Here is a 15,981-nt window from a genome sequence, read left to right as displayed (position 1 = left end):
AAGGTGTATGCTCATCGAGGTTGGCTGCAGAGGTTTTGCAGGGCAATCGCTCTACAAAGCCTTGAGTGCACTGGGCATCAACGGAGTGGCAAGGAGAAGGGCCACCAAGAACACCACAGAGGCAGCAGAGAAGGCCTCGAGATGGCTCTGGATCAGGAGAGGAGGTCCATGGGGAGGAGCGAATGCCACCTGAACACACGTCGTGGTCTGATCAACCACGGATGGGTCGCCTCGGTGAGGGTGTCTGATGTTGAAAGACCCGAAACACCCAATGACCCCAGGTTACATCACTGATGATGTGTTCAGGAGCATCTATCAATGCATTTGTATCAATGCCACGTTTCTCAAGGGAAGTGGTAGCTTGTGGGAAGTTTGCAAAATTGGAAGCAATAAATAGATTTTGGAGAAGACTGAACCAGCGGGCAGCGGCACAAATGAATGAACGACCAATGGTGGCGCCCCCGGTTTCGCCCCGGTGGTGGAAATTTTCTTGTCTGAATTGGATGAAGGGATTCAAAGTAACATTAGCAAATTTGCAGATGACACAAAGCTGGGTGGCAGTGTGAACTGTGAGGAGGATGCTATGAGAATGCAGGGTGACTTGGACAGGTTGGGGGAGTGGGCAGATGCATGGCAGATGAAGTTTAATGCGGATAAATGTGAGGTTATCCGCTTTGGTAGCAAAAACAGGAAGGCAGATTACTATCTAAATGGCGTCAAGTTGGGAAAAGGGGAAGTACAACGGGATCTGGGGGTCCTTGTTCATCTGTCTTTGAAAGCAAGCATGCAGGTACAGCAGGCATTGAAGAAAGCGAATGGCATGTTTGCCTTTATAACATGAGGAATCAAATATAGGAGCAAAGAGGTCCTTCTGCAATTGTACAGAGCCGTAGTGAGACCACACCTGGAGTATTGTGTGCTGTTTTGGCCCCCTAATTTGAGGAAGGACATTCTTAGTATTGAGGGAGTGCAGCGTAGGTTTACAAGGCTAATTCCCGGGATGGCGGGACTGTCATATGCTGAAAGAATGGAGCAGCTGGGCTTGTACACTCTGGAGTTTAGAAGGATGAGAGGATATCTCATTGAAACATATAAGATTGTTAGGGGTTTGGACACGCAGGAAACATGGTCCCGATGTTGGGGAGTCCAGAACCAGGGGCCACAGTTTAAGAATAAGGGGTAAGCCATTTAGAACGGAGACGAGGAAACACTTTTTCTCACAGAGAGTGGTGAGTCTGTGGAATTCTCTGGTGGAGGCAGGTTCTCTGGATGCTTTCAAGAGAGAGCTAGATAGGGCTCTTAAAAATATCGGAGTCAGGGGATATGGGGAGAAGGCAGGAATGGGGTACTGATTGGGGATGATCAGCCATGATCACATTGAATGGCGGTGCTGGCTTGAAGGGCCTAATGGCCTACTACTGCACCTATTGTCTATTGTCTATTGTAATTTATACTATGTTAACACATTAATAATAACATTAATATTAACGTGTTAACATAGAAAACGTCATTGTAATCACGGTACAACTAGTGAAAACAGCACGACCTTTTAGCAAAACGGCAAAAAAAAATTTAGGCACTCGATCATGAAAAAGTTTTACATTTCAGTAAGCAATCCTCAATTCTTGGTATTCACTCTTACCACGGAGAGCATAGTAACATTTAATCTGACCTACCAACCCTAGTGCATAGGGACTTGAAACAAAGGTGGGATAACATCAAACTAGTGTGTCTGATTGATCAATGGTCGGTGTGGACCAGTGGGACGAAGGACCAGATTCAATGTGTATCTCTAAACTAAACTAAACACGTCTTTGGGATGTGGCTGTAATCCCGAGCACTCATGGGGAGCAGCAGCAATAGTTGTGTCAGTTTGCCACGTGGGTTGGTAAAATATGTAAACTTTAATGAGCAAATGTTTTGCTTTTACACACTAATAACCTGCAGTAGAGCAGATAGGCAGGAAAAATTACCCTGTGAATTTGCTCCAGTATTTAACACTGCATTTTGGTTCTCCACTATCCAAGTGTATTCATTGGTCGTCAAATTATCAATTAGATTCTCCAAACTCGATGGGCAAATTATAATGTCTTCTTAATAAATGTCATAATTAGTTGATTAAAATAGATAGCAACTTGTGGCGATGGAGGGATAGTCCCCAAGTTGGGAATCATCACAACCTTTTGTTTAGAGATACAGCGTGGAAAAATGTGGAAGTAAGTTCCTTCTCGTATACGGACACCTCCCCAGCTTCCTTAAGCACACCTGACGCTCAGCAGTAACACGTCGGCCTGGGGTTCTTACACCAAGACACTGACCGGTGGAAAGATGTACAAATGCTCAAACTAATCTGCTGCATCACTCTGCACTCTCACTCTTCTACACTATATGGGGACCACGCAGTTATGCGTAACATTAGGAGTCTCATACAGAGAAAGGGGAACTCATCTTTTGTGAAACAAACTCATGATTCAGTTTCCTACTTTTAGAGTACGAGAAGTTATAAACAAAGCAACAGGCAAATGTTGTGCCTTTTTTCAAGAAGGGCTGCAGGGAACATGTTGGGAACTATAGGCCAGAGAGCTTAACATATGTAGATGGTAAGTTAGTGGAGAGTTTTCTAAGGGATAGGTTATACAGACATTTGGATGGACAAAGGTTGATTAGGATATAGTCAACATGGTTTTGTACGTGTGAGGTCACTCGTGTCTCACAAACCTGATTGATTTTTTTGAAGACGTGACCAAAAAGGTTGACAAAAATGCTGGAGAAACTCAACGGGTGAGGCAGCATCTATGGAGTGAAGGAAAGACGCAACGTTTCGGGTTGAGACCCTTCTTCAGACTGATGTGAGAGTGGGGGTCTTCCCCCCTCCCAGCGCTCACATCCGTCTGCTGAACGGTCTTGACCCAAAACGTTGAAGGTTGAATCGCAGGTAGATAAGGTGGTCAAAAAGGCTTTTGGCACTTCGGCCTTCATCAGTCAGAGTATTGAGTATAGAAGTTGGGAGGTCATGTTGCAGTTGTATATGAAGTTGGTGAGACCGCATTTGGAATATTGTGTTCAGTTCTGGGGACCATGTTATAGCAAATATATTGTCAAGCTTGAAAGGGTTCAGAAAAGATTTACGAGGATGTTGCCAGGACTAGAGGGTGTGAGCTATAGGGAGAGGTTGAGTAGGCTGGGTCTCTATTCTAAGGAACGTAGGAGGACGAGGGGAGATCTTATAGAGGTGTACAAAATCATGAGAGGAATAGATCGGGTAGATGCACAGTCTTTTGCCAAGAGTAGGGGAATCGAGGACCACTGGACATAGGTTTCTTCTTCTTGCGTATGGTGTGCACAGCCTAAAGTTGTAGGACAACTTGTTCTATTTGATCTTATTTGATTGTGCACGCCGGGTTAATTGCATTCGTCGAAACAGGGTGGACCACGTGAAGGTTGCAATCTTCCACCCCGACAGGTTTAAGGTGAAGGGGAAAAGATTTAATATGAATCAGAGGGGTCACTTTTGCACACGAAGGGTGGTGGGTGTATGGAACAAACTGCCAGAGGAGGTAGTTGAGGCTGGGACTATCCCATCGTTTAAGAAACAGATAGGTACTGTACATGGATAGGACAGGTTTGGAGAGATATGGACCAAGCGCAGGCAAGTGGGACTAGTGTAGCTGGGACATTGTTGGCCGGTGTGGGCGAGTTGGGCAGAAGGGCATGTTTGCACACTGTATCACTCTATGACTCTATATAGGACGGGATTTGTTACAGTAAGTCCACATAACCTTCCGGCAAACCACGCACAACAACAACAAACATTGATTTAGTTTGAATATTACAAGTAACAAACAATGAATGGAACCTGTTGTTGATTCACCAGGTTCAGGATAAAGCGGGTGTAAATGGATGAAGGAAAGGGAATTTTTGTGAATTAATCTACTAATCAACTGTTCATTAGCATGCCAAAACAGAGTGCACACGTCCAATAATTCCTGCCATTCTTATAGGCACGTTGAAATCACACAGGTAGCTTGTTGCAAAAAAAAAAAAGCAATTTGTTGCACATTTGCAGTGCATTTACCTATCCATTAACTGTTGCACTGCTGTCAAATACCAATCCAGCTTATGAAAATTGTGAACTAGTTCCTCAAGTCAAATATAATACATTGAGGACAGTTAATCACTGTAACGCAGGTGTCCTAAGGCGAGCTCAGGGAGGACAGACACCTCCCGTGGAGCAGAAGGGCAAAAGCTCGCTTGATCTTGATTTTCAGTATGAATACGGACCGTGAAAGCGGGGCCTCACCATCCTTCTGACCTTTTGGGTTTTAAGCAGGAGGTGTCAAAAAAGTTACCACAGGTCTTCAAATTTGAGAAAGGACATTCTTGCTATTCAGGCAGTGCAGCGTAGGTTCACAAGGCTAATTCCCGGGATGGCGGGACTGTCATATGTTGAAAGAATGGAGCGACTGGGCTTGTATACACTGGAATTTAGAAGGATGAGAGGGTTTCTTATTGACACATATGAAACATATTAAGGGATTGGACACGTTAGAGGCAGGAAACATGTTCCTGATGTTGGGGGAGTGCAGAACCAGGGCCCATAGTTTAAGAATAAGGGGTAGGCCATTTAGAACGGAGATGAAGAAAAACTTTTTCACCCTGAGAGTTGTGAATCTGTGGAATTCTCTGCCTCAGAAGGCAGTGGAGGCCAGTTTTCTGGATGCTTTCAAGAGAGTTAAATAGGGCTCTTAAAGATAACAGAGTTAAGGGATATGGGGAGAAGGCAGGAACGGGGTACTGATTGTGAATGATCAGCCATGATCACGGTGAATGGCGGTGCTGGCTCAAAGGGCCAAATGGTCTACTCCTGCACCTATTGTCACAATTGTTTTTACAGCAAAATGTTCTATAATGTGAAGTTTATTCGTATTGCGACAATCACGTTATAACAGAACGGACCATGTTAAATCACAAATACTGAACACAAATAATAACAGACATTAAACTGAATTACTTCTGAGCAGTGAAACCCCAATTTAATTTAAATTAAGTTTTAATTTATAACAGGCAATTCTTGGACTTCACACTAACTACGAAGAGCAGCATAAAATGTAACCTGACAATTTGATCCACCAACCCTAGTGCATAGGCAGTTTAAGCTTAGGTAGAATAGCATACAACTAGTGTGATGGAATGATCAATGGTCGGTGTGGACTCACTGGGCCGACGGGCCAGATCCAATGCTGTATCTCTAAACTAAACTAAACACATCTTTGGGACTTTTATGAGGAAACCTGAGCACTCTTGGAGAGCAGCAGTGTTGTGTCCGTTTGCCACCTTGGTTGGTAAAATATGTGAACTTTAACGAGCAAATGTTTTGCTTTTACACACTAATAACCTGCAGTAGACAGGAGAAGCAGGAAATATTACTCAGTAAATTTGCTCCACAACGCTGCAGTGGAGCAGTGTATTCATTATGGTTCTCCCCTATCCTGTATTCACTGGTCGTCCCATTGTCAATTAGATTCTCCAAACTCAATGGGCAAATTATAATGTATTCCATGGCCATCCGAAGGGGTGGTGCGTTGGGTGCGACCGCACCCCCCCCCCCTTTTTTTCCCCCGGAGTAAGAAAAAATCCTGAGAATTTTTTTTTTTTTAAATCGGAGCGCAATCAGTGTTTCCACTTTGTCAGAAATCGCCCGACATTCTGGTTCCGGTCGCTGGATGAAAAAATGCGACCATCCGCGCCTGCGCAGTTGGGGAAGCGACGCAAAATTACGCCGTCTCTCCGCATGTGCGCAGTGGGCCCGGGCGGGATCAGACTGCCATTTGTACTGCACCCATTGAGCTTCATGCCTCGTGTCTACTCCAGGTAAGTAGTGGAATATCGTGTTGCAGGAGGGGGAGTCTGTGAGGGGGAGTCTGTGAGGGGGTCTAATCCGGCCTGCGGGATTATTTAGTAACCCATTTCTCCGGGCCCGAGGGAGGGGAGGGGAGAGGGGGGGGGGGTGCAGTGTCTGCCAGCCTGGCAACCAGGAGACCGTCCTCCCATCGCCGGGTGGGAGTGGCTGAATCTGAACCCAGCGGCTGTAACCCCAACACCAGTCGTTGCTGCGGTGGGGCCCGCTCCCATCGCTTCCACGGCCCAAGCCATCTTCCTCTCACGTCACCCCCGCTGGTTCCACGCCACCCCCGCATTCAGAGTATTGTATTCAGTTTTGGGCACCATGTTATGGGAAATATGTCATCAAACTGGAAAGGTACAGTGAAGATTTATGAGGATGTTGCCAGGACTAGAGAGCCAGTGCTATAGGGAGAGGTTGAGTAAGCTGGGACTCTATTTCATGGAGCACAGGAGGCTGAGGGATGATCTAATAGAGGTGTATAAAATCATGATTTGAATAGATATGGTTGAGTCTTTTGCCCAGAGTAGGCGAATCGGGGAGCTGAGGACAAAAGTTTAAGGTGAAGGGCAAAAGATTTCATAGGAATCTGGGGGGTATGTTTTTCACACAAAGCGTGGTAGGTGTATGGAACAAGCAGCCATAGAAAGTAGTTGAAGCAGGGACTATCGCATATTTAAGAAACAGTTAGACAGGTACATGGATAGGGCAGGTTCGGTGGGATATGGATCAAACGTGCGCAGGTGGGACTAGTGCAGATGGGACATGCAGGGCCAAAGGGCCTGTTTCCACACTGTATCACTCTATGACTATCTATCTTTCCCTCTCAAACCCATTCTCCTTCCTTCTCCCCATTACCTCTGACACCCCTATCAATCAAGAATCTATCAATCTCCTCCTGAAAAATGTCCATTGACTTGACCTCCACAGCAGTCTGTGGCAATGAATTCCACAGTTCACCACCCTCTGACTTAAGAAATTCCTGCTCATCTCCTTCCTGAAGGATTGTCTTTTAATTCTGAGGCTGTGGCCGCTGGTCCTAGACTCTCCCACTAGTGGAAACATCCTCTCCACATCCACTCCATCCAGGTTTTTACTCGGCTGGGACAGACGGCAACAGCTTCACACCTTGTCCCAAAGCTTGTGTCCTGTCCTGTATCACCCAAGGCAGCAGATACGTTATAGGAGAGGGCAAGCGCCGTAACAAAGTAGCTCACGATGGTTTGGGTAACATTCAGGAATGTCTATGCATGGCACATAATGAATATTACTAAAGAACGGTCTTGACCCGATATATAATCTATACCTTTTCTCCAGAGATGCTGCCTGACTCACTGAGTTACTCCAGCACTCTGTGACATGTCACCTATCCATGTTCTCCACAGATGCTGCCTGACCCGCTGAGTTACTCCAGCACTCTGTGACATGTCACCTATCCATGTTCTCCGCAGATGCTGCCTGACTCGCTGAGTTACTCCAGCACTTTGTGTCTATTTTCCCTTCACCCATCTGCCCAAGCTCACTCTCCCCCCTCCTTTCCTATGTTCCTTTCCACCCATAAACCTCTCTCTGCCGTAACATTTCACTCCTCTTTCAAATCTGCTCTACTTATCTACATGCATTTTTCTTCTTAACTTTTTAGTCATGGAATGATGCAGTGTGGAAACAGGCCCTTCAGCCCAACTTGCCCACACCGACCAACATGTCCCATGTAAACTAGTCCCACTCACACGCGTTTGGCCCATATCCATCTAAATCTGTCCTATCTATGTACGTGTCCAAATGTCTCTTAAACAGTAGGATAGTCCCAGCCTTAACTACCTCCTCTGGCAGCTTGTTCCATACACCCACCACCCTTCGCGTGAAAAAGCTACCTCTCAGATTCCTGTTAATTTCTGAAATATTGGTCATAGATTTGCTGCAAAAATGCTCCAAAATTAGGCTCAGAATGCATCAGAGAGCATCTAAACCCCCTGAGCTTTCAGGGCCCTTAAGCGGGCCCTGGATCCCGGCATCGAGGGACTTCATGCTTCGCGCTGGTACCAGCCATACCTGTAGTCCAAATCGAACCAGAGTCTCTGGCGCTGCAAGGCAACAACTCAAACACTGTCGCACTATGCCGCCCCCATTTGTTCAACCATCTGTTGAATGGTTCACAACCGTTCACTGTCAGTCTTCCCGCTCACCCACAGTGAACATGTAGAAATTGCTGGGACATAGATCTATGGAATTGTGCAGCTTCTTGTTGAAAGCCTAACTAATCAATGTGCAGGTCTGGACCTTGGGATCACCTTTATTCTCAGGCCCAGGAGCGCTACCAAAGGAAAGACCAGCAGGATTAGCAGTCAAACCCACACATAGAGGGAAGGAATGGATGAAAGTCACCCATTCCTTCTCTTCAGAGATGCTGCCCGTCCCACTGAGTTACTCCAGCATTTTGTGTCTATCTTCGGTTTATACCAGCATTTGCAGTTCCTTCTTACACAAACCCCCGCAGCTCATTCTGCAGGAGGTATTTAGAAAATTGTTGTTGTTCAGTTTTAAGGTAGTTGAGGTCAGTTCATTGGCTATATTTAAGAGGGAGTTAGATGTGGCCCTTGTGGCTAAAGGGATCAGGGGGTATGGAGAGAAGGCAGGTACAGGATACTGAGTTGGATGATCAGCCATGATCATATTGAATGGCGGTGCAGGCTCGAAGGGCCGAATGGCCTACTCCTGCACCTATTTTCTATGTTTCTATGTTAAAGCAAATCTAGGTTTCTCTCTTCACAACAGTTATCAGTATAAACATATTCGCAGAGAATATTCTCAAAATGATTTTGATCTTTCAGAAGTTTGCAGTTGACAGTGATGATGAAAGAATGGAATAAAATTCTTTAATAAAAGACAAACGATACACACACAAGTCGGATCGGATTAAAGTAAGCAAACTCAATGCTAGTATTTATTTCAAGAAGGCATGTATACAAAAACAGGGATGTAATGTTGAGGCTCTATAGGGCGCTGGTAAGGCCACAGTTGGAATATTGTGAGCCATTTTGGGCACAAAGTCTGAGGAAGGATGTGCTGGCTGGAGAGGGTCCAGAGGAGGTTTACAAGAATGATCCCAGGAATGAGTAGGTTAACATATGATAAGCTTTTATCGGCACTGGGCCTGTATTCACTGGAGTTTAGAAGAAGGGGTGGGGGGACCTCATTAAAACATACAGAATAGTGAAAGGCTTGGATAGAGTAGATGTGGAGAGGATGTTTCCACTAGTGGGAGAGTCTCGGACTAAATACTAGATTCCTGACAAAACGTCTTCAGCGTGTGTGTGTGTAAATGGAAAGAGCTCTTATTGGCGTCCAGTGTTGAGTGGTACACCTCAGGGCACAGTACTCGGCCCACATCTGTTTTTGCTTTACATAAATGGCATCTATGAAAAAGTCACAAGACCAGACTATTTGCTGATGATAGTTTGCTGTACCGTCCAATTAAGTGAGCTGATGCTGCAGATGCTTTCCAAAAAGATCTCGATACTATGGTTGAATGGTCACAACAATGGGGCATGCAGTTTAACCCTTCCAAATGTGAAATCATGCGTGTCACCAGGAAGAAGAAACCAGGCGAAACATCATACAATATACTTGGTACCACCCTTGAAGAATCCAAACAGACCAAGTATCTTGGCATCAAATTACAGAACGGTCTACGTTGGAATGGTCGAACTCATCATGCAACGATGAAAGCAACAGGTGTCCAAGATTTTCTGAGACGAAACTTTCATCGTTGTTCAACTACTATCAAGGAGAAGTTATACTTCACCCTCGTTAGACTACATTTGGACTACGCAATTGCTGCATGGAATCCAAACACAAATAAAAACATTTCTTCCATCGAACGTGTCCAAAGACAGGCAGCTCGATTTGTTACAAATACCTATGAGAGAGAAGCGAGTGATACCAACTTCTGAATTCACTGGGGTGGAACCCTCTCCAAGACAGACATGATGCTCACCGTTTGACCAGTTTTTACAAAATGTTAAATGGTCAACTCGACATAGATTACCAAACCTACACCAAACCCACACCCCAATTAGGAGCAGACAATAGACAATAGGTGCAGGAGTAGGCTATTCGACCCTTCGAGCCAGGACCGCCATTCAATGTGATCATGCCTGATCATCCCCAATCAGTACCCCGTTCCTGCCTTCTCCCCATATCCCCTGACTCCGCTATTTTTAAGAGCCCTATCTAGCTCTCTCTTGAAAGCATTCAGGGAACCTGCCTCCACCGCCCTCTGAGGCAGAGAATTCCTCAGACTCACCACTCTCTGTGAGAAAAAGTGTTTCCTCGTCTCCGTTCTAAATGGTTTATTCTTAAACTGTGGCCCCTGGTTCTGGACTCCCCCAACACCGGGAACATATTTCCTGCCTCTAGCGTGTCCAAATCCTTAACAATCTTATATGTTTCAATGAGATATCCTCTCATCCTTCTAAACTACAGAGTGTACAAGCTCCATTCTCTCAGCATATGACAGTCCCACCACCCCGGGAATTAACCTTGTAAACCTACGCTGCACTCCCTCAATAGCAAGAATGTCCTTCCTCAAATTAGGGGACCAAAACTGCACACAATACTCCAGGTGTGGTCTCACTAGGGCTCTGTACAACTGCAGAAGGTCCTCTTTGCTCCTATATTTGATTCCTCGTGTTATAAAGGCCAACATGCCATTCGCTTTCTTCACTGCCTGCTGTACCTGCATGCTTACTTTCATAGACTGATGTACAAGCAGTGGCGTAGCGTGGGGGGGGGGGGGGGCCCGGGGGGCGGTTGCCCCGGGCGCTAAATGTTTAGGGTCGCAAAAAAAATAGTTGGATAAATTTTTTTTATAAAATGACAAAAAAAATTGTTCTAAAGGCACGCTGCACCTCTTTAGCATCCTTCCCCTGAATTATTGTAATAAAATGTAAATTTTTTTGCCATTTTATAATTTTTTTTATCTAACAATTTTTTTTGCGCCCCTAAAAATGTATCCAACAATTTTAACCAACCAGCGATCTCTGCGCCGAGGCCACTGCCACTGTCCCAGCCGCCGCTGTCGTCCACTGGGCCCGTGGTCGGGTCGAGTGGCCGCTGCCGCCGGAACGTGCCCCAGCTCCGAGTTCTGGTCGCCGCTGTCCCAGCTCCGAGGCCAGGCCGCCGCTGCCGCTGCTCCAGCTCCGATACCGTGTGGCTGCTGCCGCTGTCCCAGCTCCGAGGCCAGGCCGCCGCTGTCGCTGTCCCCGCTCCGAGGCCAGGCCGCCGCTGCCGCCGCCCCAGCTCCGAGGCCAGGCCGCCGCTGCCGCCGCCCCAGCTCCGAGGCCAGGCCGCCGCTGTCAAAGCCGCCGCTGCCGCTGTCAAAGCCGCCGTTGCCGCTGCCCAGCTCCGGGTTCTGGTCGCCGCTGCCGCTGTCCCAGCCGCCGCTACCGCTGCCCCAGCTCCGAAGCCGCCATTATGCCTCGGCGCAGGCGGAGACGGGGGATACGACAAAATAAGTCGCATCCCCCGAAGGAAGAGACCAAAAACCGCTAATGAGGCGCAATATTTTAAACTGCCCCGGGCGCGCAAAACCCACCCTACGCCACTGTGTACAAGGACCCCCAGATCCCATTGTACTTCCCCTTTTCCCAACTTGACGCCATTTAGATAGTAATCTGCCTTCCTGTTTTTGCTACCAAAGTGGATAACCTCACATTTATCTGCATTAAACTTCATCTGCCATGCATCTGCCCACTCCCCCAACCTGTCCAAGTCACCCTGCATTCTCATAGCATCCTCCTCACAGTTCACACTGCCACGCAGCTTTGTGTCATCTGAAAATTTGCTAATGTTACTTTGAATCCCTTCATCTAAATCATTGATGTATATCACATGGACGAGGGCATTCGATCCAATTTAAGATACCAGTTACCAAGACAGATGTGTACAGCAATTCATTCTTCCCCCGCACAATTAAAGCATGGAATAGTCTTGACCCTACCATAGTTACCCCACCAGATGCCACTAAATTTAAGGTAGCTCTTTTTTCCCCAAGAACCCTTTCTTGCTTAAGTCCTCCCTCCACCACCTCCAGTTTAAATTCCATTTGGAATATTTTGGAGGAACAGGAAACCAAAACCAAAAAAAAACAAACAAGAGGACATAGCCTTAGAATTAAAGGACGTTCTTTTAGGAAGGAGATGAGAAGAAATGTCTTTAGTCGGAGGGTGGTGAATCTGGAATTCTTTGCCACAGAAGGCTGTGGAGGCCATGTGTATATTTTAATGCTAGGAGCATTGTAAGAAAGGTGGATGAGCTTAGAACCTGGATTGACTCCTGGAAGTATGATGTTGTGGTGATTAGTGAAACACGATTGCAGGAGGGCTGTGATTGGAAACTAAATATTCCAGGATTTCGTTGCTTCAGGTGTGATAGAATTGGAGGGGCAAGAGGTGGAGGTATTGCATTGCTTGGTTGGGAAGATATTACAGCAGTGCCTTGGCAGGGTATAACCATATAACCATATAACAATTACAGCACGGAAACAGGCCATCTCGGCCCTACAAGTCCATGCCGAACACTTATTTTCGGCTAGATTAGAGGGCTCGTCTAGAGAGGCTATTTGGGTGGAACTGAGAAATGGGAAAGGTGTAGCAACACTTATAGGGGTGTATTATAGACCGCCTAATGGGGAGCGAGAATTGGAAGAGCAAATATGTAAGGAGATAGCAGATATTAGTAGTAAGCACAAGGTAGTGATTGTGGGAGATTTCAATTTTCCACATATAGACTGGGAAACACATTCTGTAAAAAGGGCTGGATGGTTTGGAGTTTGTAAAATGTGTGCAGGATAGTTTTTTGCAGCAATACATAGAGGTACCTACTAGAGAAGGGGCAGTGCTGGACCTCCTGTTAGGAAATGAGGCAGGTCAGGTGGCGGAGGTATGTGTTGGGGAGCACTTCAGGTCCAGTGATCACAATGCCATTAGTTTCAATATAATTATGGAGAAGGTCAGAACTGGACCAAGGGTTGAGATTTTTGATTGGAGAAAGGCTAACTTTGAGGAGATGCGAAAGGATTTAAAAGGAGTGAATTGGGACATTTTGTTTTATGGGAAGGGTGTAGAAGAGAAATGGAGGACATTTAAAGGGGAAATTTTAAGAGTACAGAATCTTTATATTCCTGTTCGGTTGAAAGGAAACAGTAAAAATTGGAAAGAGCCCTGGTTTTCAAGGGAAATTGGACACGGTTCGGAAAAAGAGAGAGATCTACAATAATTATAGGCAGCATAGAGTAAATGAGGTGCTTGAGGAGTATAAAGTATGTAAAAAGAATCTTAAGAAAGAAATTAGAAAAGCTAAAAGATATGAGGTTGCAAGTAAGGTGAAAGTAAATCCAAAGGGTTTCTACAGCTATATTAATAGCAAAAGGATAACGAGGGATAAAATTGGTCCATTAGAGAGTCAGAGTGGACAGCTATCTGCAGAGCCAAAAGAGATGGGGGAAGATATTGAACAATTTATTTTCTTCAGTATTCACCAAGGAGAAGGATATTGAATTATGTGAGATAAGGGAAACAAGTAGAGTAGCTATAGAAACTAAGAGATTCAAAGAAGAGGAAGTACTGACACATTTGAAAAATATAAAAGTGGATAAGTCTCCAGGTCCTGACAGGATATTCCCTAGGACATTGAGGGAAGTTAGTGTAGAAATAGCAGGGGATATGACAGAAATATTTCAAATGTCATTAGAAACGGGAATGGTGATGGAGGATTGGCGTACTGCGCATGTTGTTCCATTGTTTAAAAAGTTTTCTAAGAGTAAACCTAGCAATTATAGACCTGTTAGTTTGACGTCAATGGTGGGCAAATTAATGGAAAGGATACGTAGAGATAATATATATAAGCATCTGGATAAACAGGGTCTGATTAGGAACAGTCAACATGGATTTGTGCCTGGAAGGTCATGTTTGACTAATCTTCTTGAATTTTTTGAAGAGGTTACTAGGGAAATTGATGAGGGTAAAGCGGTGGATGTTGTCTATATGAACTTCAGTAAGGCCTTTGACAAGGTTCCACGTGGAAGGTTGGTTAAGACGGTTCAATTGTTGAGTATTAATGGTGGAGTAGCAAGATGGATTCAACAGTGGCTGAATGGGAGATACCAGAGAGTAATGGTGGATAACTGTTTGTCAGGTTGGAGGCCAGTGACTAGTGGGGCGCCTCAGAGATCTGTGTTGGGTCCACTGTTGTTTTAGGCCATTTGGAAGAGAGGGCTGAAAGATGGCAGATGGAGTTTAATGCTGATAAGTGTGAGGTGCTACATCTTGGCAGGACAAATCAAAATAGGACGTACATGGTAAATGGTAGCGAATTGAGGAATGTAGTTGAACAGAGGATCTAGGAATAACTGTGCATAGTTCCCTGAAGGTGGAATCGCATGTAGATAGGGTGGTAAAGAAAGCTTTTGGTGTGCTGGCCTTTATAAATCAGAGCATTGAGTATAGAAGTTGGGATGTAATGTTAAAATTGTACAAGGCATTGGTGAGGCCAATTCTGGAATATGGTGTACAATTCTGGTCGCCAAATTATAGGAAAGATGTCAACAAAATAGAAAGAGTGCAGAGGAGGTTTACTAGAATGTTGCCTGGGTTTCAGCAACTAAGTTACAGAGAAAGGTTGAACAAGATAGGTCTTTATCCTTTGGAGCGCAGAAGGTTAAGGGGGGACTTGATAGAGGTATTTAAAATTATGAGAGGTATAGACAGAGTTGACATGGATAAGCTTTTTCCATTGAGAGTAGGGAAGATTCAAACAAGAGGACATGATTTGAGAATTAAGGGACAAAAGTTTAGGGGCAACACGAGGGGGAACTTCTTTACTCAGAGAGTGGTAGCTGTGTGGAATGAGCTTCCAGTGGAATTGGTGAAGGCAGGTTCGTTTTTATCATTTAAAAATAAATTGGATAGGTATATGGACAGGAAAGGAATGGAGAGTTATGGTCTGAGTGCTGGTAGATGGGACTAGGTGAGAGTAAGTGTTCGGCATGGACTAGAAGGGCCGAGATGGCCTGTTTCCGTGCTGTAATTGTTATATGTTTATATTATATGGTAGTAGATAGATTCATGATTAGTTCAGGTGTCAAAGGTTATGGGGAGCAGGCAGGAGAATTGGGTTAGGAAGGAGAGATAGATCAGCCATGATTGAATGGTGCAGTAGACTTGATGGGCCGAATGGCCTAATTCTACTCCAATTCCTTGTGACCTTATGGCACGGTGAGGATACAAGTGTGAAGAAATTTGCTGAACTCTCAATGAATTAAATTTGCAAAGACATGTCTCCAGTCTGCTGCCATGTCGACTGGGTTGAAGAGATGGGTTCTATATGTGAAGAGCACACATTCCCCCTTACTCCTTGCTCTCCACAAACAAAGCTGTAAAATATTTTTGACCTATCAATGGTCTGACGAAGGGTTCCGACCCAAAACGTCACCCATCCGTTATCTCCAGAGATGCTGCCTGACCTGCTGAGTTACTCCAGCACTTTGTGTCTTTAACCCAATCTGCAATTTGGGACCTGGCATATCTACGCTGCACTATGAGGATATAGGGTAATGTTGCACTGCAAACATGTGCAGCTGTAACCACTGGACGATCAGTTTCTGATTTAGTCTCCACACTCAGATTACAGCTATTGGCAGAGGCTGGTACTGATCCACATCACATGGTCAGAAACTCCAGTATAGCTACACCAACTACATTTTGTTTTGTCATTTTGTAGGACACCCTCTCATTTTAGGGATGAATCTAGTGAACTTTTTGAACAGCTTCTAACATAAATATAACCTTCATTATTCAACGGGGTGACACCCATCTACATTATTCCAGATTAAGCCTCATCAACACACTATACAAGTGTACCATTATGTTTCTGTTTCCATTCTCTAACATATATATATAATTTGACCTCATCACTACTTGATGCATCAACATGTTAACTCTGCATCTTATGTACAAGAATGTTTATTTCCTTTATGCTCTGAAGGATGAAACATCACCTCTCCATGTTCTCCAGAGATG

The sequence above is a fragment of the Amblyraja radiata genome, chromosome 1, assembly GCF_010909765.2.
Source record: "Amblyraja radiata isolate CabotCenter1 chromosome 1, sAmbRad1.1.pri, whole genome shotgun sequence".
NCBI classification, from domain to species: domain Eukaryota; kingdom Metazoa; phylum Chordata; class Chondrichthyes; order Rajiformes; family Rajidae; genus Amblyraja; species Amblyraja radiata.
The sequence above is the reverse complement of the archived record's forward strand: the minus strand, read 5'-3'. Positions refer to the sequence as shown.